This window comes from Tachypleus tridentatus, chromosome 12 (genome assembly GCF_004210375.1).
Source record: "Tachypleus tridentatus isolate NWPU-2018 chromosome 12, ASM421037v1, whole genome shotgun sequence".
NCBI classification, from domain to species: Eukaryota; Metazoa; Arthropoda; class Merostomata; order Xiphosura; family Limulidae; genus Tachypleus; species Tachypleus tridentatus.
In genome coordinates this window covers 97,423,499-97,442,436 of record NC_134836.1, presented here as the reverse complement: position 1 = coordinate 97,442,436, position 18,938 = coordinate 97,423,499, and the positions used below count along the sequence as shown (strand labels likewise).

At 35.7% G+C, this 18,938-nt stretch overlaps 1 protein-coding gene across 4 annotated transcripts in view; it reads left to right on the top strand.

Annotated features, from left to right (window-relative positions):
- Positions 1-2,452: 2,452 nt before the first annotated feature.
- The window catches only part of LOC143234094 (uncharacterized), a 48,416-nt gene continuing 31,930 nt past the window's right edge, over positions 2,453-18,938 (top strand). Inside the window, exons 1-2 of one of the 4 annotated variants that reach the window (XM_076471156.1) lie at positions 2,453-2,609; positions 2,730-2,810. The gene's annotated coding sequence lies outside the window, so the exon portion shown is untranslated. Of the gene's footprint in view, positions 2,811-18,938 lie in introns of all 4 variants that reach the window. The other 3 variants (XM_076471155.1, XM_076471154.1, XM_076471153.1) reach the window with 3 other exon arrangements.

The window sequence follows — 18,938 nt, the reverse complement described above, 5'->3', positions numbered from 1 at the left end:
GAATTCAGAAATTATGCGAAAGGCCTCTTGGATTACAACTTGTTCGAATGAAAGATAAATATGAAATCCACTTTTACACACCTTTGATTTTGAATAGAAAGTGGACAAAATAAGAGAAATTGAAAACAAATGGCAGTTTACTAGATCTTTTTGAAAACATATACCTAAAGCATTCCAGTGTTTCGCTAGCTTTCAGCATTTAAATCATAGCCTTTTAAGATTTTCAATTACTTCAGTAATTACAATTTCCTTTGATGACGTTTTGCGCAAAGAAGTAATCATCCATTCATAAAGTAACACGTATCTTAACGTTTTGTACGTATATACCAATGAATAAATTTATTTATTCAACTAAGTGTTGAAATTATTTTAAAAAAACTAAGTAGAAAAGAAATGTTTATACAATGAAAATACTTAAAATATGTTACATATACACTGATCAAATCAAAGTTGTTCCTTTCTCCTGTTGCTAGTAATTTGCTAGTAAGACAGAAAATTCAATTTTAGGTTGTTGTTCTTTTCGTAGACTACAATTTTGGCAGATTAAAATTACTAAGATCAATTTTGATACTGCTGTATCTTTGTTTTGAAGAAGCGGGTAATTTTTGTTTGGTTGTTTTAAAACTAGAGGGAAGACAGCTAGTCACCACCAACTCTTGGGCTACTCTTTTACCAACGAATAGTGGGATTGATCGTCACATTATAACGCCCCCACGGCTGAAAGGGCGAGCATGTTTGGCGCGACGGGGATGCGAACCTGCGATCCTCAGATTACGAGTCGTACGCCTTAACGCGCTTGGCCATGCCGTGTCAGCGGGAAATTACTAAATATTACTCACAATTTGTTTGCGTTTTGTTTAAGAACATAATTATGTATGAAGGAAATAGGAAGTAGACTACATTTAAATTAAACTAGGACAAAATTTTATTTTTACCATAGTTACATAATACGAAAATTTTACCACTATCCTGAAATGTGATACTCTTTGACAACCATGCGAAGTTAAACGTAAGTGACACAGTGTTTTATTTCTTTACAAATAACCTTTCATTCATTTTGTTATTTGTAACACAAAATTGTCTGTTCATTAATTTCCACAGTTAGTTTTAAGATTTTGGAATTGAATCTTATGTAAATGTTTGCTTAGATAATCTTACAACAGAAAAATAAGTGTAAGTTACTGTTGTTTGCTTGGATAATATTACAACAGAAAAGTAAGTATAAGTTAGTGTTATTTACTTGCTTAAATAATGTTGAGACTGAGAAGAATGTTTAAGTTACTGTTAATTGTTTGCTTGGATAATCTTACAACGGAGAAAAAGTACAAGTCGCTGTTAATTTCAATTTTTCCTTTTTTATGTTTTTAATTTTGTCTTCACACTAGACAAAAGTTCTAGACAGGCTAGAACATATTTTAACCTTCTCTCCACCGAAATATGAAATAACAAAAATATCACAGAGGGAAAGGACGACGTTTTGAAAAAAAAAATCCCGTCTTTCGTCGTCAGATCAGTCTGCACTTGAGTTTCAGTGTTTTATCACAGTGTTTGAGAGGGTTGAGGTGGACGTGACCTGTTTGTTGGTGATTCATGTAACGCAATTAGTTCAACGAGTATTGATTTGACCAGTGATAGCCACAAACTGCCTGTTTCCAGATTGGCAATAGAAGTTTGAAAATCAAATGGCGTTATATGCACCCACTTGCATCACTTTGATAGATAACAAGGTTGATCCATTCACCAGTGTCAAAACAAATATATTTATGACCTCAACTTAAGGGTTTGTTTCATAATTCATATGTAAAGAGTTCTCATGTTAAACCTTTTCCGATCGACAAAATGCAATAGACTGGGTCTAATTCTTAACTTCCTGCTTCTGAGATAACCCTTCATAACCCGTATTTCCTGAAATTCTTAAAACATGCGTATTTTTAGTTTTGATTTTATGTTGCTATAATGATATTATCTTATGAAGTAAATGTATACATTTATCTGTAAGTGGCCATTACTATTCTTACTTTAACGTGTTTGTGCAATGGGAAATTTATTTTTGTATTTTTTTACAATTATCTCAAGCTTTAGTCCATTAAGTATAAAGATTTACAATTACTGTTTAGTTTGAAAGAGGAACATGTTGTTACATAGAAATAGGTAGCAAGGTAGTACTGTACCTTCTATTGTTTCTTGAGTCAGAACATCAACGTTGTCTTTGACTCAGGAAACAGCAAGTATGACGTAAGTTACGTCTGCCTTTTTTGTGCAGAAAAACACACAACTGTGATGTGAAAGCTCAACAACTACTTACATACAGTACGCTGAAAAGTTTCCGAATATAAAGCAGTCGTACAAAATTCGCATAGAATTATTTAGGATGAGAATCGTGACGTGATTTAGCATAGCTGTAAAGGCCGCATCTTGTTGAGCAGCTCGTGCGTCAAGTGGTGCTCGAGGTGCGCATGTGAAAACGTGTCAGTAGGTTATCGCGCCCACGAGGTAGTGAGGCAATATTTGGATCTCTAATCTCGTCTGGTAGAACAAAAAACTGCTTAGATAGAGCGGCTGTGAAGCCTTACACTGTGAGCTTGTGATTTATTCCGACACATGTCAAGGTACAAAGATTAAAACCAACAAAGAAAAAAAGATTGAATGGAATATTACGACGAATTAAAACTCATTTTCTGTCTTATTTTACGTAATAAACGTAGAAACTTTTGAAATTTACTGCTTAGGTCTCGTTCTGAGAAGCAGTTTGAGAAGACGTGCAGAAGTAGTGGACTGTTCTATTCCTGTTTTAAGACCGAGCATTACAGGTAGGTTTGAAGATATTTATCTTAGAAGGCAAACTCATTGTAGTGTTACAGTTTCTTTAAATATGCTTTTAAAGATACATTTTCGGAATTTAAATAAACAAACTATTTTGTACAACCTGTTAAGGTCTTTACCTATTTACTTCCGTTGTTTCTGTTGTGTGTTTTTTTTTCTACAATAAGTTCTGTTTTTTTTTTTTTTTTATTGATCATGAGTATCAAGTGAAAGCAAGTATTGATTACCGCGCGTCTTATGGTTCTGGATCTACGTCGAAAGAAAACAGTAAACACCTCGTGCGAACAGAATCTGTTGAAGCAGACAATATATCCATGTTAGTCATATGGGAAAATAAGGCTGTTCACGAATCTATCCTAGTAACAATACGAAAGCAAGTAGTTCGTGTCGAGTATAGTTTAGCGTGTTTTTGTACCTTTCTACATAGAAACGCTAGTCGTACACAAGATTACAGATGTAAATTACTTATGACGGTATACAGTGTCTACATATGTGCTAGTCACGTTATCTATCTGTCATTTTATATAATATAAAAATACTATAGAATTTTTTAAAAAATTCAATATTGAGAGTGCAGTATTGATGACGTAGATGTTGGATTGCGCTCGGCATGACTAGATGGTTAAGGCACTCGACTCGTAATCCGAGGGTCGCAGGTTCGAATCCTCGTCACACCAAACATGCTTACCCTTTCAACTTTGGGGGTGTTTAATATGACGGTCAATCCCACTATGCGTTGGTAAAAGAGTAGCCCAAGAGTTGGCGTTGAGTGGTGATGACTAGCTGCCTTTCCTCTAGTTTTATACTGCAAAATTAGGGACGGTTAGCGCAGATAGCCCTCGTTTAGCTTTGCGCGAAATTAAAAAACAAACAAACAAACAAACGTGTTGGATAGAAATGACACAAAAACGTTTCAGTGAATATGAGTGAAAACATACATTTACATATTTGTTTATCCATATAAACATGAGAAACAAGTATTAAACAATAAAATGTTTTGATTTGTAGTTAACTTGACAAATTATTCCACATTTATACCACATATTTATACACATCTCTTGTTGTTTTCTTCGACAAGTATTTGTTCGATTTTACAGCAGGTGGCGCCTTCACAGTATTTGTTTGTTTTTGTTTTTTGAATTTCGCACAAAGCTACTCGAGGGCTATCTGTGCTAGCCGTCCCTAATTTAGTAGTGTAAGACTAGAGGGAAGGCAGCTAGTCATCACCACCCACCGCCAACTCTTGGGCTACTCTTTTACCAACGAATAGTGGGATTGACGGTAACATTATAACGCCCCCACGGCTGAAAGGGCGAGCATGTTTGGCGCGACGGGGATGCGAACCCGCGACCCTCAGATTACAAGTCGCACAACGTTGTAACAAGATTACAACGCGCTTGGCCACACCGGGCCTCACCTCCTATTAGACCTGCAATGTGTTTACTAGCCTTTTTATTTTGAGAGCAGGGGAAAGTTCTGTTCCACTAGTCCCCATCTTAAATATAGTTTTCTGAAAATTCAAATTATCTAATTGTTAACTCCCACTGATATGAGAATGTTAATATTTTGCCTCCTTAATAAAAAAATATTCTTAAAAACGTCTCTGTTTGAAAGTTAAAAATATACTCTTCAAAAAAAGAAACGCAAAGGGTAAATTTTGAGACAAATTGTTAACAAGTTTATTCCTGGTAGTTCTGTATGACATGTGTGTAACTTTTCACATTCACTGCTAAACATCCAAAGTCTGCAAAGGCGAATTCCACGCTCACTAGTTGAAGTTTAACGTCACTCAACGTCAATAACGAGTATGCCCCCGTAAGCATCAATAACTGCTTGGCATCTCCTGCTCATGGAAGCGATGAGATGACGAATCACATCCTGTGGAATGGCTGTCCACTCAGCCTGCAAAGCTGCTGCAAGCTCAGGTAGAGTCTGCGGTTGAGGTTGTCGCCGTCGCAGACGTCGGTCCAACTCGTCCCAAAGATGTTCGATGGGGTTTAAATCTGGTGATTTGGAGGGCTAGGGAAGAACGTTGATGTTGTGGTGTCTCAAGAAGACAGTGGTGAGTTGGGCTGTGTGAGGACGGGCGTTGTCATGTTGAAAAACGTCGTTGACGTTCACCATGACGGGTTGCACATGGGGCCTAAGATTCTCGTCGACGTATCGTTGAGCCGTAAGATTCCCTCGAATGTGCAAAAGGTCTGTTCTGGCATTGTAGGCGATGGCAGCCCACATCATGACGCTGCCACCACCAAATATGTCAACTTCCTGCACACAGTTTGCTGCAAAGCGTTCACCCCGGCGACGGTAAACACGGGTCCTTCCATCCTGCCTACGAAGCATAAAACGTGATTCATCGCTGAACCAAACATGCCTCCATTGTCGATGAGGCCATACCCGATGTGCCCGAGTCCACTGCAGCCGTGCTTGACGATGTTGCTGGGTGAGGATGACGCCTCTGACTGGACGTCGAGGTCGGATTCCTGCATCTCGTAGACGGTTGCGTACGGTCTGATCGGAAATCCTACGCAGCCCTGTTATGGTTGAGGCAGTAGATGTCGCAGTGGTGGTCCTATCCCGAAGGTGACGTAACCGGATGTTGCGATCTTGTGCGGGCGTGGTCACACGAGGGCTGCCAGATCGTGGACGGTCACGAGTTGATCCTTGTGATGGTGCTTGGGTGGACATTCACAGCTCTGGCAACATCTGATCGAGATTCGCCTGCTTCCAAGCGACCAATGGCGTTGTTGCGTTGTGCTTCAGTCAGTCTTGGCGTAACTGTATTGCGTGTCGGTGGCTTAACACTGAGCTATGGAAACCGAGAACCCGACACTTTTACAGGGATTTTGCACATGTTGCACTTGCAGAACATGCAGATCTCTCAAACAAATTTATTGGACACGAATGCGTTGTGTAGCCTTCTACTAAAATGGCAAACAACAACAACGGGCTATTTGCGCTCTATCCATTAAGCAAAATCGAATCTCGGACTTTCATTTACAAGTTCGTAAAGTTACGATTGAACCACCGAGAGAAAAAAAATGCATTATATTATCTGTTCGTTTAACTGTGCAACTTTTAGACTCTTTTACTTCCATTCCATGTATAATTACTTAACGGTGTAAAATGATTGTATATAGAGCCATTTAAATCAGTTATTTTAAAACGTTTTTGTTTGTTTGTAATTAAACAAAAAGATTCACAATGGACCATCTGTAGTCTGACCACCACGGATACAGAAATCCGGTTTTTAGCGTTGTAAATCCGCATGAATTCCGCTGTGCCACTGGGAAGATGGAGTTATTTTAGAAAAGGTTTAGAAAGTCAGAGCTAAAATACAATAAATGTCTATTTCATGACCTTTTTTTTCTGTTGGTTTGGTTTTAGTTCATACTGTGAACATTATTTGAAATAATTAAAATTTTATACTATGTTCAAATTTATTTACAAGAAGTAATTAGATATATAATATAATAGTGACAAATTAATAAACATTTAAAATTAACTATGTTTTTAGGTTTTACATCGACTGATGAAAACGTAGTGCGACAGTTATTATTTTTAAAATTTTTGTCATTACGTTATTCCAAATGTACACTGTGAATATTACAATATAATGTCACACGTGCAAGATTAATAAGTTTCTAGCTGATTATTGTGGAAAAAGAAAAATACAGATTAAAACACAAATATGAATTTTAAAAAATCATAGTAAGGGTGGGACTTAGATATATCATGGTGGTAATGATAATACATATCTTTTGTTTGTTTGCTTTCGAATTTCGCGCAGAGCTACACGAGGGCTATCTGCGCTAACTGTCCCTAATATAGCAGTATAAGACTAGAGGTAAGGCAACTAGTCATCACCACCCACCGCCAACTCTTGGGCTATTCTTTTACCAACGAATAGTGGGATTGATCGTCACATTATAACGCCCCCATGGCTGAAAAGGCGAGCATGTTTGGCGTGACAAGGATCGAATCCATGACCCTCAGATTACGAATCGAGTGCCTTAACCATCTGGGCATGCCGGACCTGTATATCTTTTGCATCACCCTTTATGTATGCAGAGAGTATCTTATATAATATATATATGTATTATGCAAATACATACCATAATACTCAGTTACCATGTGAATGTTACCATCACTGTAATTGATAATGAGTTGATACAAAAATACACGCTATTTTTGCTTCGTTTTCGCAGAATGATTGTTTTTACGTTAAGACTAACACTAATATTCATTTTACCTGTACAGTTATCAATCGTTATTAATTAAAAGTATAAATTTCAGTGAACTATACAGTAATATAAGTAATCTGATAATTGTAACGCACATTAAAAAGTGTAAAAAATTGTATAAACTGTATTATTACAAGATATAATGAAATTGGGAATAATAGACAATAAAGTTTTCTTTCTGATTTGTTAAAGAATGTAGCGTGCAAATATTATAACTGTATCCTTTTTATAGCTTAGAAAATGGAAACACTATTCAGATGTATTCAACGAATTATTTATTATTTTAATAAATTCATTTCATTTATTCACCATTTGATTCCATCGAGGAACATAGGGCCGCAATAGCTTGCGGATTCTTTAACAGGTATTTAAGTGAGTAGGTTGTTAGCCCACTGCACCGAACCGTCCCTAATTTAGTAGTGTAAAACTAGAGGGAAGCCAGCTAGTCATCATCACTCACCGCCAACTCCAGGGCTACTATTTTACCAACGAATAGTGGGATTGACCGTCACATTATAACGCCCCCACGGTTGGGAGGGCGAGCATGTTTGGTGCGACGCGGGCGCGAACCCGCGACCCTCGGATTACGAGTCGCACGCCTTAACACACTTGTCCATGCCGGACCATTTTAATAAATATTGCTTGTGTATAGTTGCACTTTCTTAAATAACGAACCTAATCTTATGAAACTGGTGAAATGGTGTACTGGAAGTCCTCCTGGAGCTAGAAATCGAGTATGCTTCCAAGTCCGTATCAAGTGTAGGTGGTTTATTTGAACTGTGTAGCCAACTTTTGCTGTTGTATATCAGAGAGGCTGACTTGAGAAATAGTATTTGCCTTTGCCCGCGATACATTTCAATGAACGAAGTCACCAGAACTTTTTTTTTTATCCTCTTCATTACATTTGTTTCGAATGAAAACAACTATGCTAAGGCTCTGTTTTTGTTGTTTACCACAACAGCAAACCTCAAACGGAAAAGTTTTTGGAAGACTGTGTCATAAGATCAAGGGAGAAAAGAACAAAAAACAAGGGCCTACGTAGTAGAGAATACACTTAACAAATATATAGATAAGTTAGAATGGAGAGGGGCATGGCTTAGTCGTGTTCTTGCTCGGAGACTTTCAATCAGAGGATTCATGGTTTGATCTCGTTGCTGCGAAAATATGTTCCTCACTTTTGAGCCATTGAGTTATAAAAGTGACACACATAATTCTAACATTTCGTAAACAAGAATCGCCCAGGAACCGGTGGCGGGTGCTTTTCACTAACATCTTTATCTCTAATCTATAATTTCCAAATTAGAAGGACGCAAAGATCAGATAGTCTTTAGTGTAATTTTGTGCGAAATTTTGAAAAAAATCTCAAATACAATCAATTTATTCTTCCATCCGTCACAAAGAATTTCCTTTGTAACATGCCCATCCTTCAGTTAATATCAACTGAATTTGATTACTGAATAATGTGTTACCTATTTATTACCTTTTGCAGTGTGCACAAAACATACATTTATAATAATATCAAAACGTTTTTGAATAACATTTTTTTAACTGTCAACTTAACCGAGCCACGGAAGAGCAATCTGAAAACAGTAAACAAACCTGTTTGACTATTTCGTCTACTTGTATTTATTTTTAAAATATTGTATTTAAATTTTTTACATGTTGGAGCTACGGACTTAAGATCACTCTTTGATTTGCAACTTAAGTTATAGCACAGAAACTTAATAAAACCGAAAAGCAGGGAACAGGAATAAGCTAAAACATTTGTTATGGTGATAAATCTGTATTAAGGCGTAATAAGAAAAACACCGTAGACGTTTGTTTTGATATTTTTTTACTTCACTATGTTTGAAACAGCTCTCATTAGCAATAATGTTGTTTTAATAGAAAGTCTTGGAATTTTGTACATTTTACTTTTTACGTTAGATAAACACTAGAATAAGAAGAAATACACATAACTTTGGAAAGCACGAGCTTCCTCTCGTCACAATAAGCTTAGAAAGAGAGAGAAAAAAAAATCGAACTGTCCCCTGATCTCGTGTGTCTTTTCCCTTTGAGGTGGTCGATGATTACTTGGAAGGGGTAGCGGGGGGGGGGGTATAGAGCTTTTGTGTCGATAATGCCGATTTTCAGTTGCTTCGGAGGAAAACAAGTGGGGAGGGTCATCTCTGTATATAACGTCCAATAAATACGATTTTCAAGGCCTTTGTTTCAATGAGGGTGGTGAATCAAGTTCTTACTAGTTTTATCGAGTTACATCTCTACACGTCTTTCTATGTATGTATCTCTTTTAACCGTGTTTTTAAATGTGTTTTTGTGTAAAATATATTAATGTATTTACTTTTATTATTATTTACATCCACCTAGCTACTTTTTAATGTTTACCAGTCGTATATGTATTTCTTTACATATCTAATCTTTTTTGGAATGCAGTTCTTTTCTATGTATTTTTGAATAAATCGATTAATTCAGGATAATTATCACGTTACTTACACGGGTATCTTTTTTCATAGACAAGTTATATCGAGAAAGACACTAATATATATATGTATAGTGAATAATGATTTTCAACATTACATTAAATAGCTGTAATGTTAAGATAAGTGATATTTTTGGATACTCGAATAAATTGTTTCAGTTAATTTTAGTTGTGGTACCTCAGACTTTACTGCTAACATTTTCAAAGTTAAATTTCTAAATCGTTAGGTTTATCTAGTTTGGATATACCACTACTATACATGTATGTGTAGTTACACCTCTCAAACTTTCACACTTGTACATAAATATTCCCACGTGAGAATTTCTGTTACCTAGGTGCTTCTTTTCGATGAATCAACTTTCTTCCGTTACTTCGTTAAAATAACACAAAGCTATTTTTACCTTACGCATGTTGCCTAAGTAACGTGAGTAAAAGAAGAAAACGCCTTTCTTACAACTTTCGTGTCGGCGTTTCACTGTTAACTATCACTTTTGCTTTTCGTTTAAAAACATGGAGAAACTATAAAGGACTCGTGCCTTTTGGATGAGTGTAAGATGAAACGTGCTAACTTCTTGTAGTGGTCTCCCGTATACACACTCATTTTCACGATAAATTCTTATTGTGTTTACCCATTTTCAAACCTAAGACTTCCTTAAGTCCCCTGATGGGGACTTAATGATGTAAAGTCTTCGTATTTACAAAGCGAAAATCAGGATTTCGATTCCTCACGGAAGAAACAGTAGATAGCCTGATGTAGCTTTGCTATAAAGAAGTACCCAACACTTCCTTAATGTATTGCTGAGCTGTTAAGTTCACTTGGAAATTCTTTTTTTCAACTACCATTAAAACAACGTTTATAGGTTATTTAGGCTAAACAAATCGATAGTTTAGATTTAGGATTATAAAATTAACAAAGACATGAAATAATATTTTGATTTCGATGAAAATAAAGGAACATTTCTTTACAATCGGGTGGAAATAGTTTCTACTAGTCAGATGGAAAATGTATTATTTCAGATGTCTTAAGATTGATTATGCCTATCTTCTACTTCTGTAATCATGATGTGTTTAAAATCCGTAGGCCCAAGAAGTCTTGATACAACTGAAACAGAGATCCTTATAACTCGAGCACTTTCGAAAGCGCTCGGGTTATAAGGGTTTCTATTTCAGTTTCGACTTCTATTATTCAGACATGTAGAACAATGATATAATATTTTTCAACATGTATTATACATCCCACAATAATGTGGTTTAAAACTACTGTTTTATCTTCGGATATCCAGGTTCACTTTTCTGCCATAAGGTGTTAATTTCGTATTTATTAGTCAGAAAGTCACGTATCTAAAATTATGTATAGGTGAAAATCACAGTTATTCAGCTTTATAAGTTTCACCCATTTCACAAGTAGTTTGTGTTAAAAACTAAATTATCAAGAAATCATTAAGTTTTACAATTTAGTTACTTGATCAAAACTTTCAGCTCATGGTGTAATAAAAATATAATAGTAGAATCTAACTGAAAGGGTTTTGTTGCGGGTTGCTTTCACGTCTTCTTGTAACGTAAAACCTTGTTTCAAGCAATATTCTCAAGCCTAACTGAATGTGAAGTTTAGATCTCTAAATTACAGTGTAGCTGGAAGCTTTTAACGTAATATTTCTTAAGGGGTATCACCAGAATGAGCTGTTAAACTGATTCAAGGCTCAGAGTGTGCCCTAAACCAGAGCACTTATTAACTTTCTTCACGAAACTTTACGTATTAAAGACAGGAAGAAAAATGTGGTTGATATGTATGATACTTTTCTTTATCACAAAATGACTAACTGCTGATGTAATCATACATATGTATCATTAGATTTAGTCTTAATTTGTGTACGCCAATTTTAAACTATTCTATATACCTTCGTCCTATTTTCAAAGATTTTTAGAGAAAAAAATCACATATTTAGAATCCTTCTAAGTCACGTGATAATTAAGTTATTTCCAGGTTGCTCTGCGGTGTGTAAGTGGTAAAGCTTTTGATGAAACTCAGAACCGTGTAAAAGGATATGTTTATTAGAAATTGTACTTCCTACCTTCAAACTGCTTGTGTTATAGGCGTCGAAACATATACGAATATGGGGAAGGGCAACACAATCGACTGGGGGTTCTAGTTTACTATGTTGACAGTGACCATTGAACTCAAAACTGACAGTGCAGCTGTCCATGATAACTATATACAAGTCTTTATTTCCCATTTAAACAAGCACTTCGCTACCAGGTCAGAATTGAGAAACACGTGCTCACACATCTACCACCCCCACCCGTTTCGCTGCCTACGCCTTATTTTGATCATAAGATATTTCCATCATATTGCTGTTAGTGGTCTTTCTTAATTGGAATTAATGATTTTGGTTTTATTGCAAAATAGGTTAATTAAGAGAATGAAAACCTATATTCATATTGGGAATAAGGTTTTCTCTCTCAGCTCAGTGTAAATTATTCTGGTACATATAGAAAGATAAACTGAGGGAGTTTGTCTTTTGTCTTATGGGATATATTATACTTACGTAGTTGAACATTTAATCTTGCTCTTATAATAAATTATTGGTGCTATTTTTCTTGTTACTGTAAAACAAAGTGTGAACTTTCTGAGGCACTCTTTTTCAGGCTTCAAGACTAATTCGTGAAAAACACATTTGGCAAGTAATTGATTAAATATCTGTAAAGTATAGATTTTTTGCAACAAAGACTTTTAAATTTCCAGCAGTTTTAAACATTTCTGTAAGACTGACGCTTAAAACAAGTAAAAATACAATAAATACACCGAATAAAGTTTGTTGAAATTGCCGCATGGTGGCTATTCATGGGAACTCTTACAGATGTAAAAAAAAATGTAAATTAACAATACTTTATTTAAATTGTTTTTTGCGTCGTTTTTAGACCGAAACAAACGTCTATTGGGATCTATAATATTTGGCTAACATTACATAAACTTAACTCTCTCTTTGTTAACCTGAAGATGATCTAAGAAGGTCGATCTATAATATTTGGCTAACATTACATAAACATAACTCTCTCTTTGTTAACCTGAAGATGATCTAAGAAGGTCGATCTATAATATTTGGCTAACATTACATAAACTTAACTCTCTCTTTGTTAACCTGAAGATGATCTAAGAAGGTCGATCTATAATATTTGGCTAACATTACATAAACATAACTCTCTCTTTGTTAACCTGAAGATGATCTAAGAAGGTCGATCTATAATATTTGGCTAACATTACATAAACTTAACTCTCTCTTTGTTAACCTGAAGATGATCTAAGAAGGTCGAAACGTTGTCTTTATTAGTAAAAGTGTTAATACCCATACCAGCCATTCTGAGACATGTTGGCCCAGCATGGCCAGGTGGGTAAAGGCGTTCAACTCGTAATCTGAGGGTCGCGGGTTCGAATCCCGATCGCACCAAACATGCTCGCCATTTCAGCCGTGGCGCGTTATAATGTGACGCTCAATCCCACTATTTGTTGGTAAAAGAGAAGCCCAAGAGTTGGCGGTGAGTGGCGATGACTAGCTGTATTCCCTCTAGTCTTACACTGCTAAATTAGGGACGACTAGCGCAGATAGCCCTTCTGAGGCTTTGCGCGAAAATTCAAAACAAACAAACCATTCTGCTTCTTTACGCGGCCCGGCATGACCAAGCGTGTTAAGGCGTGCGACTCGTAATCTGAGGGTTGCGGGTTCGCATCCCCATCGCGCCAAACATGCTTGCCGTTTCAGCCGTGGAGGTGTTATAATGTGACGGTCAATCCCACTATTCGTTGATAAAAGGGTAGCCCAATAGTTGGCGATGGGTGGTGATGACTAGCTGCCTTCCCTTTAGTCTTACACTGCTAAATTAGGGACGGCTAGCACAGATAGCCCTCGAGTAGCTTTGTGCGAAATTCAAAAACAAACAAACTGAGACCTATTTTCACTTGTCATCACAAATCATTTAAATTTACGTTAATGTTATTAAACAAACAGTTATAAGCAACAATTAAACACTTTTAGCAACTTATTCTGTTTAATTTAATTTGTAAACTTAACTATATATAGGGAAATATTTTCCCATCTTGTTTATTCTTTCCATGAAAACTTTTGTGACGTAACTAATTTCAATAATAGAGTGGTGGTTGTTTTGTAAAAATACTGTCACATATGAGTTGTAAGAGTACGTAATCGGTAGTGGTATTAATATAGGTCTAAGGGCAAGTTAGACTACAATGTATATGGTACATTCCTGTTGTTGAACTATGAGGGGGGATAATTCACTGTTAATAAGAATTGAAGGAGATATACTTTCCAGTCCCTTGTTTAAATTACAATTACTGTTCATTTATGCTCTTGTACAGCGCTTACCACATTGGTTGGAAACATGTCTTGGCTGATATGGTAACAAACATGATTTTCTTACACGCATGTAGTTTCACAAGATTGTATATAACGTCAGAAAAGAGTTTATAAATCAATTAAAACCGTGGATATTATAATAATACATGTTTAAGTTTGGATACGTTTGTTTAATTAATTGATTGACAAAATTTTGAAGTATGTGAACTAATATCAATAAACATTAAGAGAGATTATCAATAGTTCTGTTAGACAACACGATTGATCTACTTTCGTCAGTGCAAGATAAACTTTAACGAAAAGATACCCAACTAGTAATAACAGGACAGATAAACTAGGCAGAAATTTACAAAGGAATTTCGCAAAGTGGGTCAATGGTAATTTTCCGGACTAAAAATATCAAAGTCAGGGGTAAATAACCCATTTTGTGGTTTGCGCTAAAGGCAAAATAAGTTTAATAGAATAGAGAAAATTTCAACTATTATTAATAATAAATTATGTTTAACAACTCAAAAAAAGTTTTAACATTAAAGAGAAAATTAAACCGTTATCAGCAGAATATTAAAACAAACAAATGTGGTTTGAATCACTAAAATAACAAACGATTAATATTATTAATGAAGATGTGGGTTATATATGTTAGTGTCTAAAATTCAAAATATAAATTTATATATTGACACTTGCCACAAGAGCCACCAGGGCATCTTGATGTAGTTTCAAAAAAAAAAAGGAGTCATTTCTGAAAAGTTTGGGTTTTGATCAGACAATCTGAAGACGTTTGACATTATTTTCAAGGTCTAGGTCACTGGACCAGACCCGTTACATTACCCGAGAATATAAAAGCTAAAATGGAGAAAATAACTTTTCAGCTTAAAGTACATCAACGTAGCAATGAAAAATGTTTGAAAAGTTCTAGATGTGGTTGTGAATGCGATGGCTTAAGTGTAAAAATTAAGTTAAACCTTGGTTTCAGGCAGAATGAGGGAAGAACTTAATCGAAGATATTCCAATCGATTTTTCATACCATTTGAATCACATATTCGTCAATTCATTACTGCATTGACAGCGAAATATAAAACAACAGGCACGTTAGTATCATTATCTTCAAAAAGAGGAGTTGAAGTCATAAAGACAGAATCATTGACTTCAATATTATGTGAAAGTAACGTCACAGTGAAGCCCAAAGATAAAGTGTTGAAGTTGGAACCAGATGCACGATGCATTGTGAGATGATTTCCTTAGCGATTGGCCCGGCATGGCAAGGTCGTTAAGGTACTCGATTCCTAATCCAAGGGTCGCGGGTTCGAATCCCTGTCACACCAGTCATGCCCGTCCTTTCAACCGTGGGGGCGTTATAAAGTTCGGTCAATTCCACTATTCGTTGGTGAAAGAGTAGCCCAAGAGTTGGCGGTGGGTGATGACTAGCTACCTTCCTTCTAGTCTTACACTGCTAAGTTAGGGATGGCTAGCGCAGATAGCCCTCGTGTAGCTTTGCAGAAATTCAAAACAAACCAAACATTAGCGATTGTTAAATTAAAAGTGTCGTATTTGAAATGAAGAGTAAACATAAGAAGGATGATATAATGTGGAGTATGGTACAATAATTTATATAGATCTTTTTATCATGCCATATTTTCATTAATAGTTAGTTGTTGTTTTCGGTTTAGAAGTTGTGTCGAGCTTCATTCATCCAGATTTGTCACAATAATCCTAATTCACCGACTTACAGGATGTATTCTTCCTCTCTGTTGAGCATCCTTAACTCCGCACTAAAAGATGCTGAGCTGACTTGTACATCAGATGTTAAAAAATACCTCTAAAAGGTATCTCTTCCTCATGTGGAATTTATTTTACATAAACTGAAGTCTGGTTTTTAGCGTAATGTGAATCTGTAATTCTGTTTGTATTAAGGGTTTCCATTATTTTGTTGTGGCTTTTAGTTTTTTTTTGAATGTTAATATTCTTAAAGCATGTGAAGGTGTTTTTATATGAATTACTAATTCACTATAACACGGCATCCATCTCACTGGCCTCACGTGGATGGTGGGTGATGTGCGTGTGCGACATTCGTAATACAAGTCTACAGCATATGAGTGATAAAAAAGATACACATTTGACGTCGGCTTCATGTAATAAAAAATGATATAGCCGATAAAATCTAACCTTTTTTCCTCACTGTTTATCCATGTCAGTTCCATCTTGTGAGCCCACCTGAATAACAACCTACCAAATTTCATCGAAACTGGTTCAGCCAGTTACAAATTGTTGCATCAAGACAAGGGACAGACAGATAACTATGTTGTATATTTGTATAATTAATACTATTTAATAATTCATTGAATTACATTTTCATTCGATTTTAACTCATTTTATAATAAGAAAAAAAAGAGTCGATAAGATGAAAATGTTGAAGGTCAAAAATAAATGTTCACTAATAAAAAATGTTTGACCTTTATTCATGAAATATACTTTATTACCTCACTTCTTTATGTTGTCTTATAACTCCAGAAATCGAGTTTAGCTACCCTCGACTGGCCAAATATACACAGTCCATTGCGCAGCTGCTTGTAGCAACTTATTTTCTCCCTGTGTAGAATCATGTGTAAGTGTAATTATTTACTTTTGCTCAATTGAAGGTAATTTTCCCTACTTTGCATCAAATATTTAATTCAAGTATCAGTTTGCATCAACTTGAGTCTTTAATATTTTGTTTGTTGTTAAGAGTTATGATAACAATACTGTTTAAAAATATCTTTGTATATTTGTCATATAAACTGTTGTTTCTGCGGGATGTCTGGAGACTCACACCGCGAGAAACCGGGTTTCGATACCAGTGGTGGGCAGAGGACAGATAGCCCATTGTTTACCTTTGTGCTTAATTCAAAACAACCCAAAATCTAATTATTGTTATGTTTCGAAGTGCTTAAACCTTTTATCTTGAGATGCAACTGCGCTATATGATAAAGGGAACTACTGAATAGATTTAAATTATATGTATCAACCAATGATTTCGCGACTTGCTCAGTAGAATCAGTCACGTGGATACTACATATTCGAGACTACAGACGAATATTTGTCCACATTGCTTGCTGATAGGATAATCAGCTTCAATCACATTGAAGGGATGTAGGCAAGGCATCATTCAGTGGAATACCATGCGAAGTGTGGACCTAAAGGGAGAACCTTGTGATATTCTAGTGTAAAATGATTTTCTCAAAAGTAACTGAGTTGGGCCCGCAAGAACTGGAAATCTGACGAAGAGTTAAGTGTGAATTGAGTTTGCCACAAAGAAAGTGACTGTACACAAAAATATACAAACCCCTTACACATAACACGAACAAGTGTTTTGCCATGGGCGTGTTGACAGAGAGAATGTGATAGAACCTTTAATGGCTCTATTTTATCAGTGCAGTGTGAGCCCCTTAAATGAAAATTAAAGCTCAGCTAGCAGGTAAAACACAACATAAAACCTATGAGTTACAAAACAAATATTTTACTAAACGAATATTTTACTTGACCTTTAAATACAAAACAAACTATGCAAACTTAGCCAGGGTGCTCGCGGATCGCGCTTTACTCATGCGACCCAACACCACAATGAATTCATCACAAGAGTGAGAAGGTCATTGCCCGATTCACTGAAAGAAAAAAAAAAGTTGTCTATTTTGAGAACTCTCAATTGAAGTTACAGTTATCTATCGTGTAAGAAGACATATTGAGAGACCCATAAGAGTGATTTTAACACATGCATGACTAAATCAAGGAGATGTTGAACAGTTTACTTGAATGACTTCTTTATTGAAACCTAACTGAAGAAAACAGAAATTGAAAAGGCGTTTACATGTTAATGAATGGTGAAATAAACATATGGTATCGTCTTGAATCACACCGTGTGTACTATGAAAATATAATGGTGGACTAAGATATATATATATATCCAAGAAGAGAAGGACACTTCTATCGAAAATTACGTTATTCGTACAAAATCACCTCAACAGCGCTATTATTCCTAGTGTCGGACATCTGATAATCCCTTCTAGATGACATTTAAACTGAATATGTGTTTAAAAGTACTCGATTGATTGCTGTAACATTTAAAATACGCCCCAAGGATTTGTTATACATGGTATTATTACCTCTGCTGAAACTTGGTGCTACAAAATATCACCTGAGCAGAAAGCATTTACACCTAACTCCTTCTAGGTAATAGGTGTAAAAGTAATGGAACACATCAACTGTAATATGATAGATGTGATGTAAGGTGAACTAGCCTTTGATGGTCTCAGAATCTAAAGTATGACAAATACTTTAATCTAACAAGACTTACGAAGTTTTAGTTTGATTATCTTTCTTCCATGATTTTATCTTTGAAGATTACATGTATGCGAGACCTATGCGAATCTTTTTCTGGGAAGGAAGGGCCCTCGTGATTAAATTTTGAGCTGGTTTATCAACTAGAATTCTGTTTAAAATTTTGGGACTGGTAACACGTTTTCTAACGAGAATAATATATTCAGTTTTTCTATCTTGGTGGGCAGTTTCCATTTTGTGTGTGTAGGATTTGGAAATAACATTGATATTCAGCTGTACTTGACTATTATATAGGATTTTCTCTCAGAAAAGAAAACTGATGTTTCCATGGTAGTTTTAGATGGTGTTTGTATTTATACAGTGCAGTTTTAAGTGTTGATCACAGAAGCAAGGATACAGCTGTGCAGCGACCGTATCAGTGGGTACATATTGTTGATCCGTGGTTCATATCCTGCTGAAAAGGTAAGTAATGATGCACTTGTTCATAACACTTGGATACAACCACGTGACATAGCAGAGGAACAGGGGTGGAAACAGGATTTTTTGGTGGGGGGGATGATCGACTAAGTAACAGTGACTTAAACCCGACCCCAAGTAAGCTTTTCCTTGTTAGTGCTATTTCATAGAATTAATTTAGAGACAAAGAAAAGAAACATATATGACTATGAACTCTCATTTATTGATTTTATTCTAAAATATCAAGTTACAAGT